The sequence below is a fragment of the Dermacentor silvarum genome, chromosome 10 (genome assembly GCF_013339745.2).
Source record: "Dermacentor silvarum isolate Dsil-2018 chromosome 10, BIME_Dsil_1.4, whole genome shotgun sequence".
In the NCBI taxonomy this organism is placed as follows: domain Eukaryota; kingdom Metazoa; phylum Arthropoda; class Arachnida; order Ixodida; family Ixodidae; genus Dermacentor; species Dermacentor silvarum.
This window is the reverse complement of record NC_051163.1, coordinates 74043926-74071590: the sequence shown is the minus strand read 5'-3', so window position 1 is coordinate 74071590 and position 27665 is coordinate 74043926. Positions and strand designations below refer to the sequence as shown.

Genomic DNA, 27665 nt, shown 5'->3' with positions numbered 1-27665 from the left:
TATGGTCACCGGTGAATCGGAGGCGCATCGTCAGTGTGTATGCGATGTTTGACGAGAGAGGTCTGACCTAAGGAACGGCCGTCAAAGTCGAAGATGTCGGAGTATGTCACGAGCAAATGACGGAGGTCGTCGACTTGGGAGGGCAGAAGGTCCGGGGCAATCATCTTTGTGTTAGCCCTCGATCTGTACCGACAGAGAAGTGGGCACGTCGGCGGACAAAATTGCTGACGTAGGATCAGGTGACAGTGATGAAATCTGGTACTCATCTGATGGTGACAGGGTGGCCAAACTGTGCCTTGGGGAAGAACTTGAGGACAGTGTCCGAAGTTCAAGAGGGGCAGGCAAGTCTGGTTTGTCGCAACAGTCACAACAGTGTGGGGAAAGGATATGTGCGACAAAAGGACACTGGTAGACGGAGTAACCACATAGTCACCATCCGGTACACTGGGGCAAGGTACAGCGACAATACAGGTGAGAGCTTCGGGCGGCAAACGAACAAACTCGGCACAAGAGAGCTGGCTCTGGACTACGTCAGGGGCGTCTAGTGAAGCGGGGAAATCAAGTTCAACGACACCGGCCGAGCAGTCAATTACAGCAGAGTGGTCAGTCAAGAAATCAAGTTCAAGGATTACGTCATGAGGGCAGTGGCGAAGAACATGAAACAACACGGAAGTGTGGCGGCCAGCGACGCTCACGTGTGCGGTGCACATTCCAAGCACGGCAGGAGTTCCGCCGTCAGCGACATGCACAACGTGGGACTCTGCAGGTGGGAGCATTTTGTGTAAGCGTTCACAGAGATCAGATTTCATGATACAAATATGTGCACCGGTGTCGATAAGGGCAGTAACGGGTAGGCCATCCACTTTTACGGCAAGTTGGTTCTCGTGCGTGGGCAAGGATAAAAGAGGCTTTGCAGGTCGTGGGTCCAATGCAGCGTCACCTCCGGGAGCTGCATTGCTCAGTTTTCATGGGAAGAGCGGCCAGAGGGGTGCGGCGATGAATAGCGGCGGGGCAGAGGGGACCGGGAACGACGATCGTGCGGAGAAGGTGAACGGCTGGAGCTGCGGGTTGGTATAGGAGCGTCTTGGAGTGGTGAGTTGTTACGAGCGGGAAACTGCAGGGGCCGATTGTCGTCGCGGCGAGTGTAAAAAAATGAGCGAGGGGAGGAAGGTTGGCGATACCGGCAGTGAAATGAAAACATATGGGCTTATCGTCCTGGGTTCTCCACTGGGCCGGATCACGATAGCGGTGCAACGTTGCTGTATTTCTGTAAGGCGGAAGAACAGAACTGACCCGAGGGTGAGGCAGGGATGCAACAGGCTGGAGTCCTGCGTTAGCCAGCTCTTCCCTCACGACGGCTTGGATTAAAGAGACTGTCGGTCGGAAATCGGCGGAAGGGCGTGCGAAATAGGAAGGTGGCGACGCCGCCTCAATTTCACGACGAACGATAAGGACAAGGCTATCGGTGGTCGGTTGCTAATTGGGCGGCTGAGCGTCCGCGCAGGACGATGTAGCGGCCGTGTTTGGAAGACGCATGAATTGTTGGGCGATGCGGCGACTCTTCAGTGCTTCAAAACGCCGGCATTCCTGGATAATGTCTTCAATAGTCGAGCAGTCCTTAAAGACCAGCAAGTTGAAAGCATCATCAGCAATGCTTATTAGGACGTGACTTGCTTTGTCCGCCTCGGTCATGGTGGCATCAACTCGGCGGCAAAGGGCGATAACGTCAAGGATGTACGACACGTACGACTCCGTGGGAGATTGGGCTCGACAGGAGAGATCTTTCGAAGCGGCGTTCGGGCGGCCATTTGGTTTGCCAAATAGGTCACGAAGCTTCTGCTTACATAGATGCCAGCTGGTCAGCTCCGTATCATGAGTGTCAAACCAGACGCGTGCTGTCCCACTAAGGTAGAAACCGACATAATCGAGTGTCACTGTCGGGTCCCACCGATTGTTGGTTGCGATGTGCTCGTAATTCCTAATCCAGTCATCAACGTCGACGTTGTCGGTGCCGAAAAAAGATCCTGGGTCACGGGGTTAGATCAAGATCACTGGATGGGGTGCCGGTGTTGCGGTTGACGCAATATACCCGCCTGTTGACACGGTGGAACTTGCCAGGACACGTGCGCTGCGGAGTTCCGTCTTGAGTAGTACCCCAGCACTTCCACCAAAATGTCACGGGAAACGGTACGATTGAAAATATATTTATAAAATATATACAGCGAGCTGTAGCACTGCCAAGATGGCGGAAAGACAATCTCTTCAATCGTCGTCTTCTTCACCCAAATGGTCAACATCATGTTTGTCCCATTGCGCGCAGTCTCGTAACATTATATATGTATATGTCACGAAAATGTCAGGCTAGCAACTCGAAGAGTGCGCTTCATTTTCTCATCGCCCGCGCTTCCTCTTACTCCTTCACCGTCATTCTGCTGAACAACCGTGAACCGTCTGATATAGATTCTGTTCGAGCTAGGGGTCCTCTTCTGCGCATGCGTAAATATGCCAGCCCTTTGTCTAAAAGCATGATGGAGGCCATGTTGACACATCCCTCCCCGAGTTTAGAAATCCATGGAGATTCCGCGATTTCCCGTGTTTCATCGTTTTACTCTTCTTAATAACGGAAGTGTTTACAGGGTCGGGCGAACAGTTCTTGCAAGTGAGACAATGATTTCGTAGAAACCCTTAGAAAACTTTTCTTTCACTCGCAGTTTTTCGCGTTGCCTGCGTGCTCCTTGAACTTATCGTTAACAAACCTCCCAGTTTCGCCAACGTACACTTTTCCGCACCTTAAAGTAATTTGATAAACTAGGCATTGTGTGGAATCAACAAAAGGCAGCCTGTGCTTTAAGTCGCAGTCACGTAGCGGAGTTGCTTCAGGGTCGGTCACTGTGCGAAGCTTTGACAGCTTGTGAGGGGCAGAGAACACAACTTTCACGTCGTAACGCTAGGCCACCTTTTTCCGATTGTGTGAGAGCGTGTGAACGCAAGGTATCGCAGCTACCTTCTACTTAAGCTGTGCGCGAGCTTCACACGTTTGCAGCTTCGTGCGGAAGGTTTTGAGAGGGCTTTCTGCGACCGAAATGAGGAGGCGATGAGGATATCCGTCGCCCAATAGTTTTTCGACTTGATGGTTGAACGCATCTGAAATACAGTTGGGCAAGATTTGCCGAGAGCCTCTTTAAGGTACAACGTGACAATAGCTCTTTTAGCGAGCTTAGAATGGGCGGACTTGAAAGGTATCAGTTGTTTGTTGGCGCGGTTCATAGCACCAGCAGACACCAACACCTTTAAACCGGAATCCAGATATATAAACATCTAATTTGGCCATTGACCGGGAGTTCGTGCTTCAAGTCAAGCGGACTCATTACATCTTTAAACATAACCAACACCTTCCTGATTTAACACTCAATGGCCTGCACTTCGCAATTTAAAACAACCAGAACATAATCAACAAATCGGTGCACTTTACGAACGTTCTTGTCGGTGAGCGAGGCGTAAATGAGACGATCGAAATGACCATGTACTAAGTCACTAAGGACTGGGGCGATGTATATATATATATATATATATATATATAGATTGTACTGGAGATTATCGGTGCCGGCACGGTGAAGTGTGAAAGAGGAAGTCGACGAACTATGAGTGCGCGCTCGATCGGTGTCCAGCTGAGACTGCTCCGTCTTTTTGTACTTCAGTCAGACGCCCTGTGGACTTGCAAGAACATCCCGTGACATTTGGTGGAGGTGCTGGGTGAACGTCTTCCCTGACCTGGAGCTCCGCAGCCGTACGTTGCCATTTGCGGCCAAAATGACCGACGACGCCGGCCCTTCGCAATCCGCTCACGATCACGACGTGGAGGACTGGCTTGCAGAGTATGACCGCGTTAGCGCGCATAACAAGTGGGCTGATCGTAACAAGCTGACCAACGCCATCTTTTATCTGACTGATGTGGCAAATCTGTGGTTTAGAAACCACGAAGCCGAATTTACAACCTGGGATGCTATGCAGGATGCGCCGAGTTTGGCGAAACTCGGGATCTTCACGAGCTCTGGCGACGCCCCAAGATGAAAGAACTAATGGTAACAAGACAAAGTTTGTCCGTCGGCACGCCTCCAGTTTCTTTGGTTTATATGGATTCACTCTGGGTGGCTTTCAACCCTTGGGCGTTGCCATATGGGCGGTCGAGAAACTGGGGCTCACGTGATCATACGGTCGGTGCATGGTTGTGCCTTCTTTCACTTGTTTGTCGTTCCACCGAGTGCATTACAGGCACAAGCAAGTTATAAAATAAATGCATTTAGTACAATAATATTAGTGACATTAATGTGGGTTATAAGCATTTTAAAGTTTACAAGATGTACACTGAATGTGTATTAGACTAATTTGTAGTATAATACGTTTCACGTTATACCACGAGGGGACGCTTATCCTCCTCTTTTTTTCTTTCTATTGGATTGGCACGGCTCGCTACGTACTTGCGCTAGCATTCCCGACCACCGATTGGTGTGCGCTTGGTTTTCTCACTGGGGTTCCGACAGATCACTCGTTGCTCTTCTCTTTCCTCTGCATTGGATTGGTGCGGCTCGCTACGTGCCTGTGCTCCCATTTCCGAGCACAAATTGGTGTGCGCCTGGTTTTCGCACTGGGCTTTTAACAAATTGCTCGTTGCTCGCACTAAAGTAAGGCTGCGAGACGAAGTGAGCGTCGGCTAGCGCAGAAGTGGTTTGCCGCGCGCTTACCGTGTAAGCACTCAGGTACGCCGGAAAGCACTCATGCAAGGGTCAGAAAACTACGCTTTATTTTCTTTTACTTTGCGATGCACCTTCATACTGTCAAGCGTCGAGCGATGGCTTCTATCAACCGCAGGAAAGAGTCTTTATACTGGGTAGCCCGAGCGGTCCGTGGGTTCTAACAAACGCAAAAGAGGGTCTTTGCAGCGCACGTGGCCGTTGAGTACCACCACATCCATCCTAAGTGGGACTCCATCATCGGTGCAGTTACCCTGTACCCATCGCTGACGAGGTGGCGCTTCACTTTTTGACAAGAACTTTCTTTTAGGAGCGAAGCTCCTTATAGCGGCACCCGTTCCGTCCCCGTAGTAGTAGTAGTAGTGTGTAACCAGTCTGAATTTCGAAGTTGTGTCCGTAGCGCGGAATCGAACCAGGGACCCCTCGCTTTCGAGCGCGCGGCGTTAGCCCACTACGCCACGAAGCGCATAGACACACGCACCACGATTGCAATAAATACCCAACATTAACGAAAGGCCGCGTTTCTAGCGCGTTTCTAACGCGTTTGTGCTAGCGCGTTACGGCCCGTGTAAGAAGCTGGTGTAAGACGCTGTGGACTCTCCGCCTTACCTTCAACGCGTTTCGAACGCGCTGCCCAAGGTGGTGGCAAGTCAAGTTCAAGTCGAGGAGCGTTTATGAATACGGGGGGTATACTCTCTCAGCAGTCATGTGATGGCGTCGGCAAACGCGGTGCCCGTTCCGGCATGTGTAAATGGCTGCGTAAGACGCTGTGGCCGCTCCCCCTTACTAGAGAGTACTGCACGTTTCTAACGCGTTTGTGCTAGCGTCCCCTTAAGCGGGAGATCCGATGATTCCCTCCGGAGCTTCGCCCACTCATCATCATTCACCCCGTGGACATGCTGTGATTTTTTTTTTTGCGTGTTGACGCCCATGATGGGGTCCGCAAAATTCACGCTCTGGTTGACTATTTCCCAATGCAGATTGAGGCATAGCCCCGTCAGCATCCACTGAATTTGTGATATATTTGTATGCAGCCAATTCGTCACTATGAATAATGGCCCCCGGTTGAACATTGGCTGCAATAATGGCGCCTAGCATCGCCGCCTTTCATCGGTCAACCTTGATAGTCGCAGCACCCCTCTGGTCACGCAGAACATGCGAAGACCCATGGGCCACCTTCTTTAACACTACCGTAATTTTGGCGGCTCAGCGGAAAGTTGTCGCCCGACATTAGGCGGCCTCGGTTGCACTTTTGCTCGCCACGAAGAAGGCACTCGTCAATATGCGCTATCTCCACCGGGACACCGAGTGGAGGTTGCGCCAGCAGCTTGGCCCTCGCGAACTTACGGGGGTAGTTCCTCTATTCGGCGATGGCGTGCTCCGTAGAGGAAACAAGTCACCGGTCATCTCCTTCAACAGCCATAGGTCTACGCTTTGGCTCAGGCAGTACGTGAGCCAAATCATTTGCCGCCTCCAGAGGTGGTCGTTCGGACGGCCGAGGCGGTCCGTGTTGGCGAAGTAACTTCCTTCGCCTCTCTGCCCGTGCAGTGCAGCGGTACCGTGTAACTGCGAAAACTGATTTCGGCAGCTGTGGCACCGGAAGGCAGCCCGGCGTCCATTCTGAGCCTTGCAATATAATGTGACCGCTTCGCCTGCGCAGGTTGGTTGGTCCGGGTTGAATCCCAGGTGCTCGCAGGTGCCCCAGTACTCCGGTGACAACGCCGGACTTGGCCTGGGGCTGGGGCGCGGTGGACGAGCAGTGCTTGAAACAGGAGAGAGCTGAAGCGATCGGACGAACTTTTTCTCCGCAGCCTAGTCACACCACTCTGCGCTCGGAAAGCACCATTTGCCCGCCACCCTGTCTCCGCAGACGAAGGCCTTCGCCTAACACGTCACACAGCCAGCGCACTGACGTTTTGGAAAGGCAAAAATGACGTGAAACTATATACGTCGGTCATGTAGGTGAAGGGGTCCAGATGGTCATATTGACGCTTACTACCGCTGGATGCGATGACACAGGCTGCTGCTGCCGCCGCCATGTTCACGAGTTAACTCGAGGGGGGTTTCGCGATGTACGAGTTTGGCACGAGTTCGCCTGTCAATCAAAACCATAGTTCACGCCCCGCGCGAAGCATGTAACTCTTGTGCGCGCCCACCACGGTTGGGCCCCGCCCAACTTATTTTTCGGCAACAGCGACGTCGTGCGGAACTGAGAGGCGTTAACAATCTTGACCGGCGAAATAAAACACGCATAACGCACTGTCGTCGGTGATGTACTGAGCACCGCTATCAAAAAGAAAAAAAAAAGCGTCGACTTTCGCGAGCTTATGCATATATCTTTATGGGTTGTGATGGCCCCACAACACGGTTGATTGCCTGCATTGTGGCGATGTAGCGCAGAGCAAATTATTATCGGCAGGTCACTGTAGCTGCTTGCAAGGCGTCGATGCGGCGCGGTGGACGACGATCCTGAGCAGTGCGTAGTGTTTTCCAACGAAAACGTATCGCAGCTGTCATTTGAGATGGCTGCTCTGTCATTAGTGATGTATCGGACCCGCAGTGTCGCAAACACGGTCAGCGGTCAGCGCAAACGCACCCAGTTAAAGAGAAACTGAGACATCCACCCAAATGTAGCAATTCGCTACTATGGAAACCCAACCGGGTTCCAACCGGTTTCCATAGTAGCGAATTGCTACATTAGGGTGGATGTCTCAGTTTCTCTTTAATTACTTATCTCCACCTAGCGGATTTCCGCGGAACTATTACACCAAACGCACCCAGTGCGACGGCATTTTTTCGTCACAAGCACAACACACTAAACAATTGCAACACCTTCCTGCATTCGAAGTCTAATTTTCTAACTGCACACAAGAGCCCTAACCCGCCAAAATGCAATAACCGCGCTGTCGTTACGATATCCATCTGCGATCGTTGTTAGCTCAGCAGCAGAGGCAATCGGCAAGCACATTGGAGTGAACAACACAGTCAAATTCTGCGTACATGCGCCCTGAGGCACCTTCACTGGGCAAGCGGTGACAAGCGATGCATCGCTTTGCAATGCATCGCGGAGACTTCGTGCACGCAGATAAACTGGTGCATTTTCACTGTGCTGCTTCACTACGGACCCTACTATACCACAGAGCAATATTGCAGCGACAGCCGTTGCTCCCGTCTCGATGGCTAGATTGTCGTTTCAGTTGGTAAAGCGGCGGCCTTAATAGCCGCCCCTGTGAAAGCACCTGCGGTGAACAGCCATGCCACAGCGCTGCGTTGCCTTTCCCCTATAATAGACAGGGAATGGACAGATCATTGTCATGACTGACTTTATGCTTCATTATCGCATCGATTTTAATGAGAATAGCACTGCAGCGCCCCTGGCGACTCCTCCCCGTATATCAACTCCCTCGTGCGTGCGAGTGCGACCCTCGAGAATGTATCCGCTTGTAAGCTTTCGCCTCACTGTCGCCACTCGCGGCAAAAATGTGCAAAATTTATTAATTCACTCGATGTCCGTTTGTCATCGCAAATTTATATTATTCAAAACGAAAAACCGATACTTTAAGAAATAAAATGTATGTTATTTTATTTGCTGTATTTCAATGTATTCGATTGAGGGAAAGTGTAGGTGCAAGAATACACCGCATGTGCCCTGTTCGCATTCGACGGAGGATAGAAAGATAATGCTCGAAAGAGGAGGCACGCCCTTGACGCGCCCGAGAAAGGCGTGGCAAGCGGCTCACGGCAAGTGTACAGATAGACAGCGGGACAGCGACGGTATTGCTAAATTGCGATAATACGTTGATAAAAATACGCGGCGCTGGCGCATTTTGTTGCGCAGTCCTCTGTGCTTGAAGCGCGGAAGCGCGGAAGCACTGTGCAGCACAGGGTGCGCTCATGTTTTCATACGCGGCTTTATCTCGACATTTCTTTTTGCGTGCTGTTATTGCACCTTCCTTACTATCTCCGTTCATTGACTGCCATCGAGCAAACTCGGGTAAAACTCGGGTGAACGAGAAACTTGGTGCATCCTGCATAGCACCCCTGGTCAGCTTTCACCGAGACCCTCACTTCGGTCTTCGGCCGTCCCGCTGTGCGCAGGCTCCGTGCTGAACACCGTTTGCGTGGTCGCGCTCAACAAAGCGGTGAAACCTTCACGAGCTACATTGAGGACGTCATCGACCTCTGTAAGCGCGTGAATGCGTCCATGACCGAAGCCGATAAGATAAGGCATATCATGAAAGGCATAGACGACGATGCCTTCCATATGCTCGTGGCCAAGAACCCTACGACAGTTGCACAAGTAATTGAGCTCTGTCAAAGCTTTGACGAGCTGCGCAAGCAGCCCCTTTCCACCCGTCGCACCAGTGTGCAATCCGCGGACCTCTCGGCCTTGGAGCCTGGATGCCTTAGCGCTGATCACTCCGGATTGCTGCCGCAGATTCAACAATACATTCGGGAAGAAGTGGCTCGCCAGCTATCTCTTGTAGCGTGGGTTGCTGAGCCTGCTTCCACGCTAGAACCATCGCTCCGTCGTGTGATCCAAGCACAAGTTTCTGAGGCGCTCCCACCTCCCTCTCCACCGCCGCCTGTGACTGCGCCTCTGACTTACGCTGCCGCTCTCAACCGACCTCCTCCGCGACCGATGCCTACTACCTCCAGACCCGCCACTAGTTTCTACTCGTCGTTAGTTCCAGTACGTTCGGTTCACGTGCCCTTATCGCCTTACGGACCTTCTCTTAACCCTTGGCGTACTCCGGACAACCGCCCTATCTGTTTCGCATGCGGTATTCCGGGACATGTTGGAGGTTCTCATACCAAACACGTGCGCCATCGTTGAGGCTGAAATATACGTTTTTCGGTTTGTCCGCGTCGTGCCACTTGTTGAACGCGGCAACACGTTCATAGTGCACCAGCCAATCTTCAACATCCTCATGCATGGCACCGTGGAAGGGATTTGGCGTTCGCGGATGGATTAGCGTAGAATGAATCGGCGTACTGCCTTCCATACCGGTTAGGATGGTCGGAGCTGCCATTGTCACTGGGAGGAGTCCAAACTCAGGGGCTTGTCCACGGATCCTCCTGCTGGCGCGGTGTACAGGCGTAACCACCGGTACGGGACTGGCGATCCTGCTGCTCGGAGGGGTTTGGTGCATAGATTAGATTACCCCGCACCTCCACCAGTTTGTCACGCGCTAAGGCAAGCGCAAGCAACAGTATGAGCAGCCAGACACGAAGAATCCCAGACACGAAGGAACGGTTGATGATGATGATGATGCACCTCCGTTATGGCTCGCACCCACTAAGAGGGATAGGCCAAGAATCGGGCGGCAGTGGGAATGCTAAAGAAAATTCACATTTTAAAACAAGAAAACAAGAAATGCCAAGTAAAAGACAAAAAAGACAGATGTCGCACTAACCAGATTAGCACGCGAGCGAGCAGTCAGACTGACTGAAAAAGGTGAAAGTGAAGAGTTGTTACAATCAGAGGGAGGTAATATTAACAAAACAATTTGGAGAAATCAATTTAGGTGATATGAATGCATCTGATGTGTAGAATACAAATACAATAATTAGCAGGGTAATCGTTTTGTTTCAATTAAAAAATTAAATACTGCGCAACACACGTCTCTGTGGCTATAGCCTAGTGCTGAAGCCCCCAATGATAACAATACTGGTATGTTTAAACCTAATCCAATTTTGTAAAGTGGAGCTTCCAGTAATAACTTTCTGTGGTGTGAATATCGTCTGCATGATAAAAAGTAATGTTCTATTGATTCAATTTCCTTACAGTTGTGACATAGAGGGGACATCGTGAGACCAGCTCTATGTAAATAAAAATTCAATTGCGGGATGCGACAGCGTAGTCTGGTGTAAGTAACTTCCAACTGCCGAGAAGGGCACCACTGTTTATTCCAGCAAAAACCGAGATGCTGAAAGTCTGTAGATGGTTTCAGCGGTAAGTTGCTTAAATCATTTTGCAAACAAAATTTTCTGCATCTCGACGCAGTGACGTAAGAAGTGTCCGGTAAAACAGGGATCAAAGGCCCACTTAGAGACGTTCTTGCTAATAAATCTGCCATTTCGTTTAGATATAAACCGCGGTGTCCAGGAACCCACAGAAAGTTAATTTTTTGTAAACTTTTAGGGACTAAATTGTGAAACAAGCTAAGGAGAGCTGCATTCGTTTCCGTGGAAAGCGACACACATACCGATAGAGAATCTGTAACTACGACAGCTGTTGATTGATTTGCAGGAAGTTTACGTAGCGCTAGGACAATGGCCAATAATTCTGCTATGAAAATAGGTCTGTAATCTGGAAGGCGAATAGAGAAGGACCAATTAAGATAATGAGAGAAAATGCCTACGCCAGCCTTCTCTTCGGACTGTGAAGCATCAGTGGCGGTTCTCCAGCTGGCGCGGGATCTTCGATTTCGTCGTCTTCTCCGTTCTTGCTGGGCACCCAATGATGATTGTTTGCGGGCTCAAAACACCTAGTGGCAATATAAATATATATATATATATATATTTAATAATAAAACTAATAATAATAAATAAAAATAATAAATATATAAACACCCTGTATATATATATATATATATATATATATATACAGGGTGTTTCAGCGAACACTTTCAAAATTTATTTAAGGTTGGCTGTGGCAGATAGCGCAATTCTAGTTAATGAGCTGGTCTACTCGAAGAGGCGGACATAACTTGCAAAAAAAATTGAAATACATAATAGACTAACCAACAAAAATTCACTAATTAAGTTTTTAACTAATTACCTGATAGCCCATATTGCAATTTGCGAATTGTAGTCGTGGAGTTCGCAAGGCGGATCCACTTGGAACGAATTCTCGGGATGACACCAGTTTCGAGATATTAATTCCCGAACTTTGCGGAGAAATCCATCGGGGTTCCAGTTAGCTTCTTAACAAAACGTCGCTTTTTGCATTGAAGCACAAAATTAACTGGAACGCCAATGCTCCACAAAGTTCGGGAATTATTATCTCGAAACTGGTGTCATCCTGAGAATTATATTTTAAGTGAATCCACCTTGCGAACGCCGTCGCTGCATTTTGTAAATTGCAATATAGGCCATCAGGTAATCAGTTAAAAGATTAATTAGTATTTTTTATTAATTACTCGATTATGCATTTCAATTTCTTGTGCAAGTAATGTCAGCCTCTCCGAGTAGACCAGCTCATTAACTAGAATTGGGCTGTCTGCCACAGGAAACCTTAAATAAATTTTGAAAGTGCTCGCTGAAACGCCCTGTATATATATATATATATATATATATATATATATATATATATTATGAAAGAAATGCTCACACGTTTAACAACAACAAAAATACTATTATTTTACTGACGTTTCGGCCGGTGGTCCGGCCTTCATCGGAGTGAATGAGAATACACAAGACGTTCGTTCCCAAGGTGTCGGGAAGTCACGTGGAAAGCACATGTGGCTCCAAACAATGTGTAAGGGGAAAAAAACAAAATAAACAGCAAAAATACCCGTTTTTTTAAAACGAGGCACTAACAGATGGAGAGAGCACCACACGTGGATGGCTGTGATGAGTCACGGAGGTGGACGCGTGGTCCTGACCGTCAAAGAAGCGAGGGGAAAAAAAGAGAAAAAAAATTGGTGGCGGAAGGGGGAAAAATTTTTTTTTCTCTTTAGCACACTCGACAGAGTTAAAGACATCGTCATTTGGGGTGCCGAGGACGCCTGTGCAGCATCCATCAAGGATGACTTCTCTGGCAAGTACGAAGAGGATCCAGCTTGCAGCATTGACTCGCTTCCCTTTTCAAAGGCTAAAATAAGGCCAAGACGACCAAAGTGAGCGCCATCATCAGGGCAGCATACGAGGCTTCTCCGGAGCTACCAAAACACACGAGCATCAAGAAGTGGACGCTCTTGGTATTTACGTCACATATGAAGAATATACCACGGTGGTGGTCGTGGCACACCGACAGCATATGAATTCAACAGAACTAGGAAGGGTCCTGCTGTAAAAGGTGGGATGCCCCTGAGTGGGCAGTACAGCTGGGAAGAAACAGTTTTGCTGCTTAACATACAGAGGAGGGAAAATTTGTTTCAGCAATCCCAAAGAACATGAGCACGGAACACAACCAAAGCAGAAGAAAAGCACGATCAAAGACCTTACAAAACAAACATGGAAGAAATCCAGACATATACTGCACGGACGTGCATAGAGTGGCAACAAATTCACAATAGTCCACAGTGATAACTGGCTCCATTCGGACCCCTTTGGCTTGCACGGAGGAGGCAGCAGCCATAGCACTGGCCTTTCAAGATCCAGAAGCAGAAGAACAATCTCCATTAGTCCTGACGTACTCCCAGGCAGTGGTCCATTCATATATAACGGGCACCATTCCACACAAAATCCACAGCATGCTAGGCACCACGCTAGAATGGCACCACGCAATAATGTAGTGCCCTGCACACTCTGGGCACAAGGGAAATGAGAAGGCCGACCAAACTGCTCGAGGATCCCTACAAGGAACCCCTGATCCACTTTCAAAAGATGAAGCGCCAACAGTGACAGCACATTAGGAAGGAACAAAGACAGGACAGGCGCTACTTGCAACTGTTTATTGTGGTCAAAGGTGGTTGAATATATAGCCATGGGGAGAGGGGGGACGAAAAAGGCGGAACACTGATTGTATGAATGCGCACGCGTGAGAACACTGAAGATATGCATGAAGGAAATGGCGAATCTAAAACTTATCTAAAAACACACTTTCATTTGTGTATATATTCAGAGACGGGGAGCTGACACATGTTTCCCCTCTCTTCCTAATCTGGTTGGCCTCCAACAATTCACGTGCCACAGAGTCTTTACTTTTAAACAAGATTGTAGTATCTTGAAGCGTTGCTTCACATGCTTGTTTATTTCCATTGCCGCAGGCCTTGCAATGAAGAGGCAAGTTTGAGCCATAACCATATTTCAATGAAAGCTTATGCTCCCGCAGGCGATCATTAATACATCGGCCAGTTTGGCCGACGTACTCTTTCCCACACTTCAGCGGTATACGGTATACAACTCCTTCCTCACACTTCACAAAAGGATTCGTATGTTTAATGGAACACCCTGCTTTCAAAGAGTTATCAGAACCAATCAGGCGGCACAAAGTAGCAAGTTTTCGGGGTGCGGAAAAAACCACAGGAATTTTGTATTTCACGGCGACGTGTTTAAGATTGTGCGCCACTTTGTGAGAATACGGAATCACCACAGGTTTGGCTTTCTTTTCGAATGTTTGACCTTCTTCAGTGCTTCTTTTTCTTTCTTTTTTCACCTTTTTCAATAACGCCTCCGAAACTGTGCTTACAACCGCACAAGGGAAGCCAGCCTTCCTCAATTTCAAAATCTGTTCGTCAAAGCTTCCTTGTGCCTTATGACAGCACGATTTTTTAAGGGCGGATTCGAGGCACATAGTGGCAATCGCACGTTTAACAGTCTTGGAGTGTGTAGACTCATACGGCAACAATTCCTTGTGGGCACGGGGTCGATACATCCAGCAGGAACCTTCATCAGTAAGGGTTATGTCAAGATATAAAAACTGCAAGCTGTTATCCTTGGCTAGTTCAAAAGTAAAATCTAAGCCTTTAATTGCCGTGCCGTTTAAGCCTTTGCCGTGCTGTTTAGATTTTAGCTGGTAAGGTCAATATACAAAGTCTGTCCCAGAAGTTTGAGCAGTTCATGTCAGTACATTCTCTGCCGCGTTTTTGCTGGCTCAGTGCACAAACTTTTGGGACAAGCCCCGTAGCTATCAGTACCAGTAGCACTACCTTCTTTGCGCGTCAGCGAGTTTCTGCACCAATTGCCTGCGCACTTCTTTCAATCTTTTTTTTTTCTCATCTTCCGGCATGACACGGTTGCCCATGAAGATCCGGAGGAGGCCTGCACAAGAAAAGCAATCACGAGTACAAAATTCATGAAAGCATCTAAACAATAATTTCCAGCATGCACAGTGAAAGTTCCCAACAATATGCCACGGTTCAATGAAATATTTTTGCAAAGCTGCATATTCAATAACCAAACTGCAGATTACTTTTTTCATGTTAACTCACATGCCTCAAATTCTTTCTACAGTTTTAACATGAAATATTTCAGTAGCAGATGATCGCAACACAGTGCTTTAGCACTAGCTTCGCTTTTACTGTGGCTATTTGCATGTGCCATCTATACATGAGAAGATCAGTTCATTGGAACAGTATGTTCATATACTTTTCAAGGATGACAACTTTTGTGGTGTCACGGCTGGTCTGGCCTCAGTCCTTCCCTTGGATCGCGACTTGTTGGACAAAGTCCCAGTCACGCTTCTGTTCTTAAGCTCATCTGGCATCCAATACATTGTGGACGCCATACGGCAGAACATAGTAAGACGTAGACCGCAACAATGTCCCCCAAGCAGCCTTTTCTATTCATTGCCCGGATCCAGCATACACCTGCAATATATAATAACACATACATAGCTTGTAGCTAACAGGTTTTATACTGGACGATATACACTATGCATTTTCTCAACTCTACTGTTTTCTGGCATTCTGGCCATTTATTAGTTGTAGTGGGCTGACCTGCATGAGCAGAATGAAATTATACAGTAAAATTTTAAAAAATCTTTTAGACACTCCCACATAAAAATCTCCCAAGCATAAATAGCAATCGCTGAATTTGTTAAATTGACAATGATCTGCAAGAATATTCCCTGCTATCTATAGCTCGATGAACTCACTAACATCTACCTTGACATTGGGTAGCCAAATTTCAAATACATGTGTTGTCTGTAGACCACTCTTTATTTTCAGGTTGATCTGTGCGGTCCCTAGATGCAATATAGAAATGTGCACAAGCATTGCGTTCCAAGGACTGCATGATTACATAATTATGCCATCAACATTAATATACACATACAAAAAAAGCCTTCACACAAGTGACATGGCTGAATAAACGTACACTCGCCAACTGAAGAATACACGTGGCACGCCTGCCTGGCAGTCCTTGCAAGGAATTTTATAGACGATGCCGGGATATTTTTCTTTTTCGAGGCAGTCTTTGACTCGGACGAGTTGTTGTTTTAGCTTGCTTGAAGGGATGTGGCAGACTTGTACATCATAATCTTTGAAAATTCTTGACATTGACTCGCTCATGCCTCATGCATAGGGGAGAGCCGCCCGTTTCCTTGTTCTCATCGGCCTGATAGGGGGTTCAACGACACGCTTTCCTTCAGTCTTTATAAACTGGCCGTGGTTGCCATTACTGACCAAATCCTGCGTCACTCTCTTCAACTCAGCTCTGCGTGCATAAGTAGTCGAGCACAATCGGAATGCACGGGTGAACAGTGTAGAGGCAACAGATCGTGTGTCTAACGGGATGGGCCGAATCAAGGTGCAGATATTTCCCTGTGTGCGTAGGCTTCCGATAAACGCTTGTTGAAAGGCCGGATGCAGTACGCGTGACTTCAACGTCAAGGAAAGCCAGGCGACCATTAACTTCTTCTTCAACGGTGAATTCTATTGAGCTTCGGAAAGAGTTCAAGTGCTGCAGAAAAGGTACGACGTCTTTGCGGCAGATAATGGAAAAACAATCGTCGACATACCGCAGGAACAATTTTGGAGCGGGCTGGAATGTCGTGAGGGCTTTACCTTCGAGGGCTTTCCAAAGCACAATAGAATTCACCGTTGAAAAAGAAGTTAATGGTCGCCTGGCTTTACTTGACGTTGAAGTCATGCGTACTGCATCCGGCCTTTCAACAAGCATTTATCAGAAGCCTACGCACACAGGGAAATATCTGCACTTTTATTCGGCCCATCCCGTTGGACACAAACGATCTGTTGCCTCTACAATGTTCACCCGTGCATTCCGATCGTGCTCGACTACTGACGCACGCAGAGCTGAGTTGAAGAGAGTAACGCAGGATTTGGTCAGCAATGGCTACCCTAGCCAGTTTATAGAGACTGAAGAAAAGCGTGCCGCTGAACCCCCCATCAGGCCAATGAGAACAAGGAAACGGGCGGCTCTCCCCTATGCACGAAGCGTGAACGAGTCAATGTCAAGAATTTTCAAAGATTATGATGTACAAATCTGCCACATCCCTTCAAGCAAGCTAAAACAACAACTCGTCCGAGTCAAAGACTGCCTCGAAAAAGAAAAATATCCCGGCATCATCTACAAAATTCCATGCCAGAACTGCCAGACGTGCTACGTAGGCGAGACGGGAAACTTTAAAAGAAGGCTACAGCAGCACCGCAATGATGTAGCCAAAGGACACACGGTTTCCAGCGCCCTAGCAGAGCATCATGAGAGGACTGGTCACAGTATTAACTGGCATTCGGCTTTCATCATCGAAAGAGAGAAGAAATTATCCCGATAGCTTCTTGAATCATTTTGCATACTATAATCTACGACTAACACAATAAACCGGACACGGGGCCCCCTCCCTGAGTTGTACGCAAGGGTCTTACGTCTTCCAACGCATGTATAATGAAGATCAATCACCATGCATTCGTTCATTGTGAACAAGGCACCCGTAGTGGGTGCCAAAACGTCAATATGTTGTTTTTGTGTTCTTCAGTTGGCGAGTGTACGTTTATTCAGCCATGTTCTTTCCTCGCCAGACAAGTTTTCGTCAAACCCTAGATTGCATCACACAAGTGACATTACCATAATAAAAGATTAGTCCATCAATTATGTTTTCTCGCGCCGTTTTGGAGACCTGCGTCACTACGAGCGCCGTGCACCATCTAACTTATAGTAGAAGTACAATTTCATTTTATATAGTTGTTTCTTCTGTGTGGCGGCAATTTTTTTATGGGCTTGGAAGACACAGCGAAAATGGCCATCTCCACAAGCATCGAGATCACTTTATGGTGGCTTAGTTAGAGGAGCCGTCAAGCTAGTCTCGCACACAGCTGTTTCTTTATGCCCACTATCCCACTGCTGTCATTTCTGCACACTCTTAATTTTACTACCACCAGCAAACGCAGATGATCTACAAACACTTCTAGTACATTTGTATGCAATGAGAGCAAGCATAGTTGTGCTTTCATGGGACACTATTCTACACAGGAAATTGTGGCAATACTGTTAAGCAACAATAAACACAACTAAAACATTTATGTGAGACAAAAATACCAGAGCAAGCATATTACCAGGGTCAGATTTTCTACTTGGCCACTCCAGCCAATCAAAAGTGGCTGCAGTAGAGTGCTGTAAACTGACCCCTTTTCATTCATTTTGGTATGTCTGTGGTGTAGCAAGCCAATGACAACAGCACCAAAGGGGCGTCATGTGCTCGGCCACTTGCGGAAAGCAACATGCGATCATGATGCTGAATAGCACAGCTGATTGACATAAGCTGCCTGCATACATAATTTATAAGAAAAAGCCAGTGCCGGCTTAAGAAGCCTTTCCCAGAAATGCTGCCACACAGGATCACATGGCAACGTCACCCAAGAACTGTCTCCTTGTCCTTGATATGTACTGTGGGCACCTTACTTACAGCATGAAGGCTGTGCTCTCCCAAGCTTGAATGGACATCGCTATTATACCAGGTGGCATGACGGACCAGCCTCAGCCACTTGACGTCTGTATCAACAAGCATTTTGAGGATGGATTGTCTGCGGAAATACTTCGCGATCTGGCCGAGTGGTAAAGCGTACAAGCTAACAGCAACAGCTTGTACTAAAGGCACATAACTAACGCAAGTGGCGAGCTGGGTCACTGCAGCATGGGACACACAATGAAGATTGATTGCATGCCTTCAAGGAGTGCAGCATCCATCTAAAGTGCACTAAATGGCACCAAACATTGTCTGCTCTTTTATGCTGACAATGATAAGAAGGTAAGCGACAAGGCGACCAGCAATGACAACACTGCATGGGCTGGGACGGGATGTGACTAATAAATGCTGTTTGCGTTTTGTGTCTGTTGCCCTAACTTGTCCGGCTTACTTTCAAGAAAAGCACTTTTTTCACCGGCTTCAGACCTTCAGGTGCTGGCTTAGGAGTGAGACCGGCCTATATTTGAATAAATATGGTACTCGGCCATAAATCTAGTTCGTGGATCATACACAGCTATTTACATCCATCAAGGAAAAACAAAAGGGACATAGCTCAGTTTCCCCACTCTGAAATGTACGAGCCCTTTCAGCACATAAATGTAACATCGATCCTTAAAAAACAGTTCTATGACTGTTAAAGTTACCTTTCCGTCATCTCTTGAGGATCCGATGACAACATCGATGGCCTCTCCAGTGAATATGTCCATGTCAGCTACAAAAGAAAATGTACAACTTTTCCCTTGAATTGCCAGGTCTCATAAAAGGTAAGGATTTAAGACTTCAAAAGCAATATAGGAGTCCCATGCTATCGAAAGAGCATAATGCAACCATTACACATTGCCGGGGTATATAAACCAAAAATGTACACACTGGTACCTTGCAAACATGACCTGTACAATGACGCTGCAATAATACATAGGTAATTATTTCTGCCTACACTCAAGGAACTCGGGTACAGTCAAACCTCATTAATACGTACCCGCTTAATGTGTAATTGCAGTTTAAATGTAGTCGCGAAGATTCCCCCACCCAGCCCCCATTGAACCCCATGCCTGACCGCTTAAGCCGTAGTCACTCATTTGCCATCAAATGGTTATTGCATACTATTTTCTTTCTAGTTCTACACGCACAGGCACAAATTCGGCAAAATTTCATGTGCGGAGATGTTCGATTCTCGAGTTGCGACACCCGGACGACAGCCGCCAGCGATAAGGACCTTAAAACATGGCCATCATGACGCATTTCATGCTCATACAGCTGTTGCCGAATGCAGCGCATAGGAGCATGCCTTCGAGATTGGCTTCTGGTAACGAAAAAGCTGCCGGTAGGAGGTGCGAATTCGCTGTCGCCGCCGAATCCAATCCAATTCAAGTAGTAATCGCGCAGAAGCACATTTTGTTGCGACAGCAATCTTATGGACTCTCCATTTCTGCCGTGATCCTCGCTTTAAGGTTTCGTATAAAGTCCAAACACGCTAACATCGTCGCCGCGTGCCATACACTGTATGTGCGAGTGAAAGCTTGCAAGGGTCAGCCGACGTTTGTGGCTCAATCCAATCTCACGCGCACGAGGGAGAAAGGCGGGGCAGAAGCATGCTTCTGATGCGTGTGAGGCACAGCAGAGAAGGCGAGAAAGTAGGGGGTGTTTAGCGGCGGCGGCGCGGTCGCCTATCTTGAAAGCAATCTGCGACGTAGAGAAAGCGCGCGTCCACGCAGGCTTCGTTTTCAAAGCGATCTGCAATATGAATCAAGTGCAACTAGTGCTCGTAGCTTCATGTGCGCTGTGCTTTCAACCTTTAGTTCGTAATGACGGCACGAAGGTCAATTCACTGGCTGCTCTTGCTGCACCTCCTCACCCCAACGTTGGGACATCCGAGTTTCCACGGTCATCGAGAGAGATGTGTTCATACTTAACTGTGCACGCTTTAAACCGTGCTTGTTAACTTAGTTGGTAAGCGATTGTTTAAAACTTTATATGACCGATAAAACTACTATCCTTAGTTCATATAGTTGTCTACTAATTTGAAATCGCAAGCGATGCTTCGCCTATCGGGTGAAACTGACATTTTTTTTTTCTTCATTCCGCCAGTGTGCTTGCTGTCGTGGTGTTGTAGTGTTTGAAAGATGCCGTCATCGCGGCAAGTGAAGATATTTCTGGGGTTTTACGTGCCAAAACCAGTTCCAATTATGAGGTACACCGTAGTGGATGGCTCCGGATTAATTTTGACCACCTGGGGTTCTTTAACGTGCACTACAACGCAAGCACACAGGCATTTTTGCATTTCGCCTCCATCGAAATGCGGCTGCCGTGGCCGGAACTTGATACCGCAACCTCGTGCTCAGCAGCGCAACGCCTTAGCTAACTGAGCAACCACGACGGGTGGCAAGTGAAGATAACCAATTTCTTGCTGCATACCCAAGAATAAAGCCTGTCCGAGAGTGTATGTTTGAGAGCATCGCGACGTAGTTCTTTTCCAGCCGGTAAGTAGCTGCTGAAGTGACACTGGCTGCTAATCCGTACATCATTTATTGCATACCTAAACACCATTCACGGCCGACTACGTATTAACGAGGTTTGACTGTATGAGTAGCAATCAGCAAAGGCAATGACTGTGAAAGAACAATCTAAGTACAATGTTTGAACTGCCATACAAGCAGCTAAACAGAACCACTACATGTAACACAAATCAAGGAACATTATGGCTTTGCTTTGCACAACCCTATTTATAAAATAATCTACAATATCATAGTGTGAGGTTTTTTCAAAGGTAAGGTGCAGGACACCAGGCACATGCTGCAACTGTGTCATGCACTGACAGCAAAGCCTAATGATGCGTGATCAAAATGTTTCCGAGTTGTTCAATGCCAGGCATACCAGAAATGGTATGGTATGGTATGGTAAAACTTTTATGAACAGTCAAGAGTGTGAACTGCATTCCAAAAATATTTCCTAAAGAAAAGTTTACTCCGTGCCTATAAATTTTCTACTAAAAGGCAAAATATGGTCCAAGATAAAAATTGTCAAAAATAAGTTTTTCGCATACAATTATGAATTGAACCATTGAATTAATGTTTCTTTGAATTTGTTCTGCAGTTTCAAAAATATGTGTATTTGCTAAAAATTTAAGTTATAAAATCGATTCCTTTTCTGGAATAATTTGTCTTAAGCAAAAAAAGTTATGACTGCTCTGCACTGTCTTCACAGCACTGCACACAACAGCATACACAGAACTGGCGATACAGTGTCTGAGCTCTTTCGGTTATGGACTGAATATGGCACATGAGCCCTCAGCAAGGCAATCCATTATGTTAGCTGCAGATATGCTGATGCATTCTCTATATATGTATTGTTACTGGGTGCACATTGTATTTGGATGTACTGCACACTTAGGATATCTGGGTTCAGCATGTGACACAAGTACTGTTTGTTCTCAAAACAGCATTAAATATTTCAAACAGAGGTCTTGATCCTGCTGAGCAGAAATTATGATGCAACTTCTAAACCACTACATGCAAGGCAGTGTTTATATGGAATATCAGACTTCTTTCTATGGAATCGCGCATGCTTTGAGTGGTCAAAGTTGCAATATCAGCTTGCCCAGATGCAAATGTACTAAGCCAAACTGGCTCAGATCTGAAAGGGCACATTTTGTCAGAGGGACACTTCACCACTTTGAACCCTCACCACCCTCTTATATTCTTGCTGGGCTCACATTCTACTCGCAGATTCAACAGCTTCAAATGGCTAAGTACCCATAACATTAATAGCCCGACTGTAAGCATGACACCCTGCCACGACTTGGCGCTCTCACCACACAGGAAAGCACCGCGGCATTGTACTGTCAGTTCTGTGTGAAGCATCGCATGCAGTGTAATGAGAAACATTACACGGACCACACATTGGGGGTGTGCAAACAGTGACTTTTGACACCAAGTTGAATACGAATCGAATAGCATCAATACTTCTTTTTGGGCGAGTTGGTACATCTTGAAACTTCGGGTAACAGCGCAAAACAGACGACCACAGGAAGGAAGACGCGTACGTACAAGCGCTGTGTGTCAGCGCTTGTGTGTACGTGTCTCCCTTCTTGTGGTCATCTGTTTTGCGCTGTTACCCAAAGAATCGAATAGCGCCAGAGCGAATCGAACCGAACAGTTTTAATAATAGTTTGTGAATTGAACAGCCGTTATCACAATTAATGTAAAACGGTGTTCACATTGTAGTATTTTTAAAGTTATTATGAAGCGGTTATTATATGCAGAAATGGAGCATTATCTTCACATGCGCAGGACTCTGCAGAGTGCAAATCATTGATGTATAGCCTATAAAGTATGGCTACCTAAGTGGCGTAGCCTGCTCTACTATGCAAGTTCTTATGCTTTGCCTATACTATGCCCGCGGAGGTGAGAATTGACCATACTTTTGCTCCAATGTGGGCATAGCTGAAGTTTTGATATACTTGAAAAGCATTAATGAAATATTCGCATTTATGAATAGTGACTATTTGATTCGATTCATTATTTGAAAGTTGCGAATATTAGCACACCCCTAACTACAATTAAGGTGAAACAAAACATTTTCCTACCAAAGTCTTTTGGCATCATGCTTTTAATATGGCTACATAAGCCACCTTCAGGCACTGAAAATGAAAGGTGAAATCGGTTTTACAATATTGTAAAATGTAGCATTTCTCAAATTTTTAGAAGGCATTTTTTCTCTTAAAAAGGGAAACCATACGACCTATATCCTTTATGTTTGTATATACTATGTAATAATAGTTACGTGTCCATGTTCCGTTTATGTTGCTTCACAGATACTTTCAAATTTGAGAAAAAGCACTCCGCATGAAAATGTAGCCTTTACCAGTTGGTCTTTGGTAGCTTTTTCTGGTAAACTGTTAGGTTCTGTTAAAAACAAAGTTCAGTTGCATGCTTTTGAATGGCGTGCCCACCATATCTGTTTGGTCAAGAAAAAAAAAGAGAAATATACAACCCGCTTCGATCTCGTGAAATTTCTGACATGACCGGGCATAAATCAATGTTACCATGAGTGGGCGTCAGTCACATCATAAGAGCAAATGTGAAAAAGTGCAAATGGTTGCAAATCTATGATGATGAGTACCTATAGGCTCAAATGAATGGACCTTTTTCCAATTCAGCTGTGCACATGGGCATGCCCCAGCTGCATTCCATGCCGTGCCGCCATTATTACAGGGCAGGTGTGCGAAGTGAGTGCGTGAACCCTTGCATGATCCGCGGCAATTTCCTGAGCTTGAGTTGCTGATCAATAATTTTTCTCGTGTTCTGGGCAAGAATATTGGTTAAAGGAAACACTTAGCTGTTTGTGGGAAAGACTGCAAGCACTTTTGTCGATGAAAAAGACTCTGTGCCTATCGCTGTGCTCGAGCGATAGGCACAGCGTTTGCGACAAAACTCATGCAGGCACTTTCTGTACCGTCGATTGCACAAACCGGCGTGGAATGGTGAACATTATACTGAAGTGGAGCGCACGGTCAAATTTAAAAAAAAATAAATACCCCATGTTATCAGCTAGTTATCATGCAATTCTTGCTGAGTGAGGTAAGCCTGCGTTCTGGTAACAGCATGATGCTGGCGCTGTGATTATTGGACTTCTCGCCTTACGAGCGACTCGGAAGTCACGGCAATGTTTTAATCTACGGGTATGTATACCGCACGGATTTTACCATTGGCTTAAAAACGTGCTACCGCATGCAGGCGGAAATAGCTGTACGGTTACCTGGGGCCAAACGAAAAGAAGAATCTCGCCACACAGCCAATCAGAATGCATCGTGCGAGGCCAAAGCGACACACCCGCGGTGCCGCATTATACAAAACTCGCGAGTCTTACTTTTTGCAGGCAAATGAAGCTTTACGCACCTGACAAAACAATGTGTTGCGTCCACTTACATTCTGCTTAGCCCCCCCCCGTATTGTGTTGCGTCCACTTAGTCCCCAGTACCATGGCATATACGATACATATCTCGATATAAAACAACACTTGCCCTGCAGTACACTCGCAGTATGTGTGCAGAAGTTTTGCATGTTTGTTCATCATGGTGAGCTGCTTGCATGCCTGCTCTTGAGGGCAAGCACGTGCATGCGTCTGTTGACCGCCTGCTTCAAGTCGAGCCACTCAAAACGACGGTCGAGTTTATCCTGAAGAAAGTCCTGCCGCGGCGCGTTTCACGCTCACACATGCCTTCGCCAGTTGAGTCAAAGTACTGACCAAGCTCCTGAAGAACAAAAGCCGGCGAATCTCTCAAATCTTGGTTACAAATGGCCTGCACATCGCATCAGCATGCTGCCATTGCATCGGTAAATGTAAAATGTGTTATTGCTACATGTGAGCAAATACATATGCGCTAGAGCAGGACAATGAGAAGCTGCTTCAGCAACACAAGCGACAGAAGAAGAAAAAAAGCAGGGACAGCCGTCGCAAGAGACTGCTTGGTCAAACGCTACCATGCTTTGCGTAGAGGCGAGAAGCGGTGGGAGCGTGTGTGTCTTGCCCGTCAAATTTAGTTGAAGTGGCGGCAGCTAGAGGGGTCGCTTACTGGAAAAAGGTACATTTGTAAGGTAGTGGCTGTGAGTAAGCACTGCTGAGCATGGACGAATATCAGTGAGTGTGAAGTACTGCACAACTAGAAAAAATTGGTGCTTGAAACTGAACAGTGCTGTACAAAAAATGTACTCTTACCATGCTCCTGTGACAAAGGTGCCATAGAGGCCATGGCAGTTATAATTCCTGTAAAAATTACTCAATAAGATGAACACAGACATAGAAGTGCAATTTGAAGTCATAGAAAGCCACACACAAATGTCTTCATGCACAAATATGCACTACATTGTGTCCACTGCAGAGCTCACTTCCTTTGCAAAAAGATGCAATGCTCTTGTAAGGCCTTCAACAAGCCTTAAGTATAAATCGCATGCACGCGATCTTGCACGCGACAGCGACAAGTGACGCGACGGAGATGGCTGTCGCATTCGCGCGTCGCCTACAAGTCGTACCACACGCGAGCGATGACTTTGAGCGCTGTCTCCCCGGTGTTGCTGGTATGAGGGCAGCAAATACGCGCCGTAACTGGTGTGACGCATGCTCTATTAGTTTAACTTGATATGTTTTACTGTACACAGCACCATAAATATTTCTTAAGGTCTTGCACTAGGTTCTAATCTTTGTGCGTATCAAAATTGAGGCAATCGCTTGTTCCGTACGACAATCGGTTGTACTTGACTGATGTACACCCGGCGACAAAATAAGCCGGGACATGAAGTCTGAGAAAAAGCTGAATATATCCGCAGCCTCACAACGTAGCCTGGTATTTGCATTTCGGGCTTCGACTAGAATATGCTAACAATATTGTCGTATACAGTTTTACTTGCTACTGCTACAGGCTACGAAGATATTCAGCTTTTTCTCAGACTTCATGCCCCGACTTATTTTGTCGCCGGGTGTACATCCTGTTCTGGCTTCGCGCTATTGGCTAGTCGCTCATAGCTAGTCGCTCCGGGCGAAGAATTGTAGATTTCCAGAACCAAGCGATCAAGCGACAAGAACGAGCGATTAGTTTGCACGACGGCTTGTTCCGTCGCTCGTCGCCGTCGCGCACAAAATCGCTCGCATGCGGTTTGGGCTTGGGTAAAAAATGCTAGCATGTAGCGCCATTTTTTTATGTAAAGCACAGCCACATGACACAAATCAGCAACAACATATAAATCTAAAATCTTGTCAACTTTCAGTTGCCATACCTTTGGTGCTCTTGCCCAAAGGTATGGGCAAGAAAGGTAGAAAGCTGTCCCGGCTAAGGACAGCTTTCTGAGCCTTTTCGACGTCTGCAGCACCATTTCTTCAGTTTCTGCATTGCATTTAACAAAGCATTACAAAGCTGACACTGCCGACAGGCAGCAATGTTAGGTGATAAACATTCCAGTGTCATAATAACAAATCAGGCCAGAATATCAGTTCCTCTGGTCTCCCCCTGGCATTACTCTCGTTTCATCCTTTCATGAATGCAAAGCATTTGCAAGCGTGGCTGCCACGTCCACTACATGACAGATACCCGTTCATGCAGTAGACAGGTTCTCATGTGGCATATGTCATTCCATCAGACTAAATACGGAGCCACTGAACATTTACGCCCAAAATTATGTGTCCAAAACCAAAATTCTGCTGCTAACTGCCAGAAGCACACATTTGCGCCGATGGCTCCTCCTGCGAAGCAGTGTCTACCTTGAGCGTCCGCGGCAGTGCGTGCTGCACCCCCTCCCCATTTCATAACGCCGACCCTTCCAGACATATCGCAGACTGCCCGAGACTCTAATCAAAGAAGAGATACGTCTCAAGCAGCCAGGCCTAAACCCCAAAGTCACGCTACGAGATTGCGCCGGCCATTTGCTTACTGCACAATGAGCGGGACAAAACGCATGCCGTTGAAGATTAAATCGTTCGAAGCGTTAGTCGTATAAACATTTAAGGTGTGCTTATTAACGAATGAGTAGAACTTACCAGCCATGTGCAGCACTCTGTCGCATCGCCGTCCCATCACATGTCGTAGAGGACAATTGGATCGAAATCCACGACATTCTCTGGGTTAAAGTTTTGCACTGCAGTGTGCCTGACAACCGCAGTGGTCATGTTCACTTCATATTCAACTAATACAAGCATCTCGAGCTTAACACAGTGCAACGCAGTCGTTCTCGCTTAGATGACAGCTGTGGCTATGGCCGTGGATTTTATGGATGCGGATTGGCATGCGACTTCGACTGGACCCCCACTGCATCACCCAAACCAAACCAAAAAAGAAAAGAAAAATACTGCTAAAGCAATGCCGTACAACAGTAGTGGGTGGAATCATGGAGGAAGGAAAAAAAACTTTTTTTTCAAGTTGTTTCCTCCCTCCATGGGTGGAAGGTACAAAGTTGTACAGTTGTACAGAAGCTTAATGATAAGAAATGGTGAGAACTGCATTAGGCTTAAGCATTCTTAAAATGGCATCCCAACTCATAAGGGTAATTATGAATTTGACATCGATCGTTTGTGTGTTTTGTATACGTGCTCAATGAACACGATTGTTGGCGTTCATTCATTTTGCCCACCGCGTCATGTAGAGTGGCGTGATCAGATTTCTCTGAGCGCAATAAAAAAAATTTTCAGTGCACGCAAACTCGCACAACACAGACACAGATGCACATGCGCGCGGGCCGCGTTTTTGTAGCGATTCCGTCTCCGATGATATTCCTTTTTGCACTTTTCGCGCTTTGTCAGGGGTCAGAGCGACGCCCCGCCCGCGTTATCAAAGC

General features: G+C 46.9%; 1 long non-coding RNA gene across 1 annotated transcript; it reads right to left on the bottom strand.

The window, feature by feature from the left end:
- Positions 1 to 14949: 14949 nt before the first annotated feature.
- LOC125940772 (uncharacterized) lies at positions 14950 to 26131 on the bottom strand. The gene is made up of 4 exons (XR_007463984.1): positions 26115 to 26131; positions 25060 to 25107; positions 18987 to 19054; positions 14950 to 15229 (listed from the first exon to the last, which is right to left on the bottom strand). It is a non-coding gene; the product is annotated as an uncharacterized LOC125940772 (long non-coding RNA).
- Positions 26132 to 27665: the final 1534 nt, after the last annotated feature.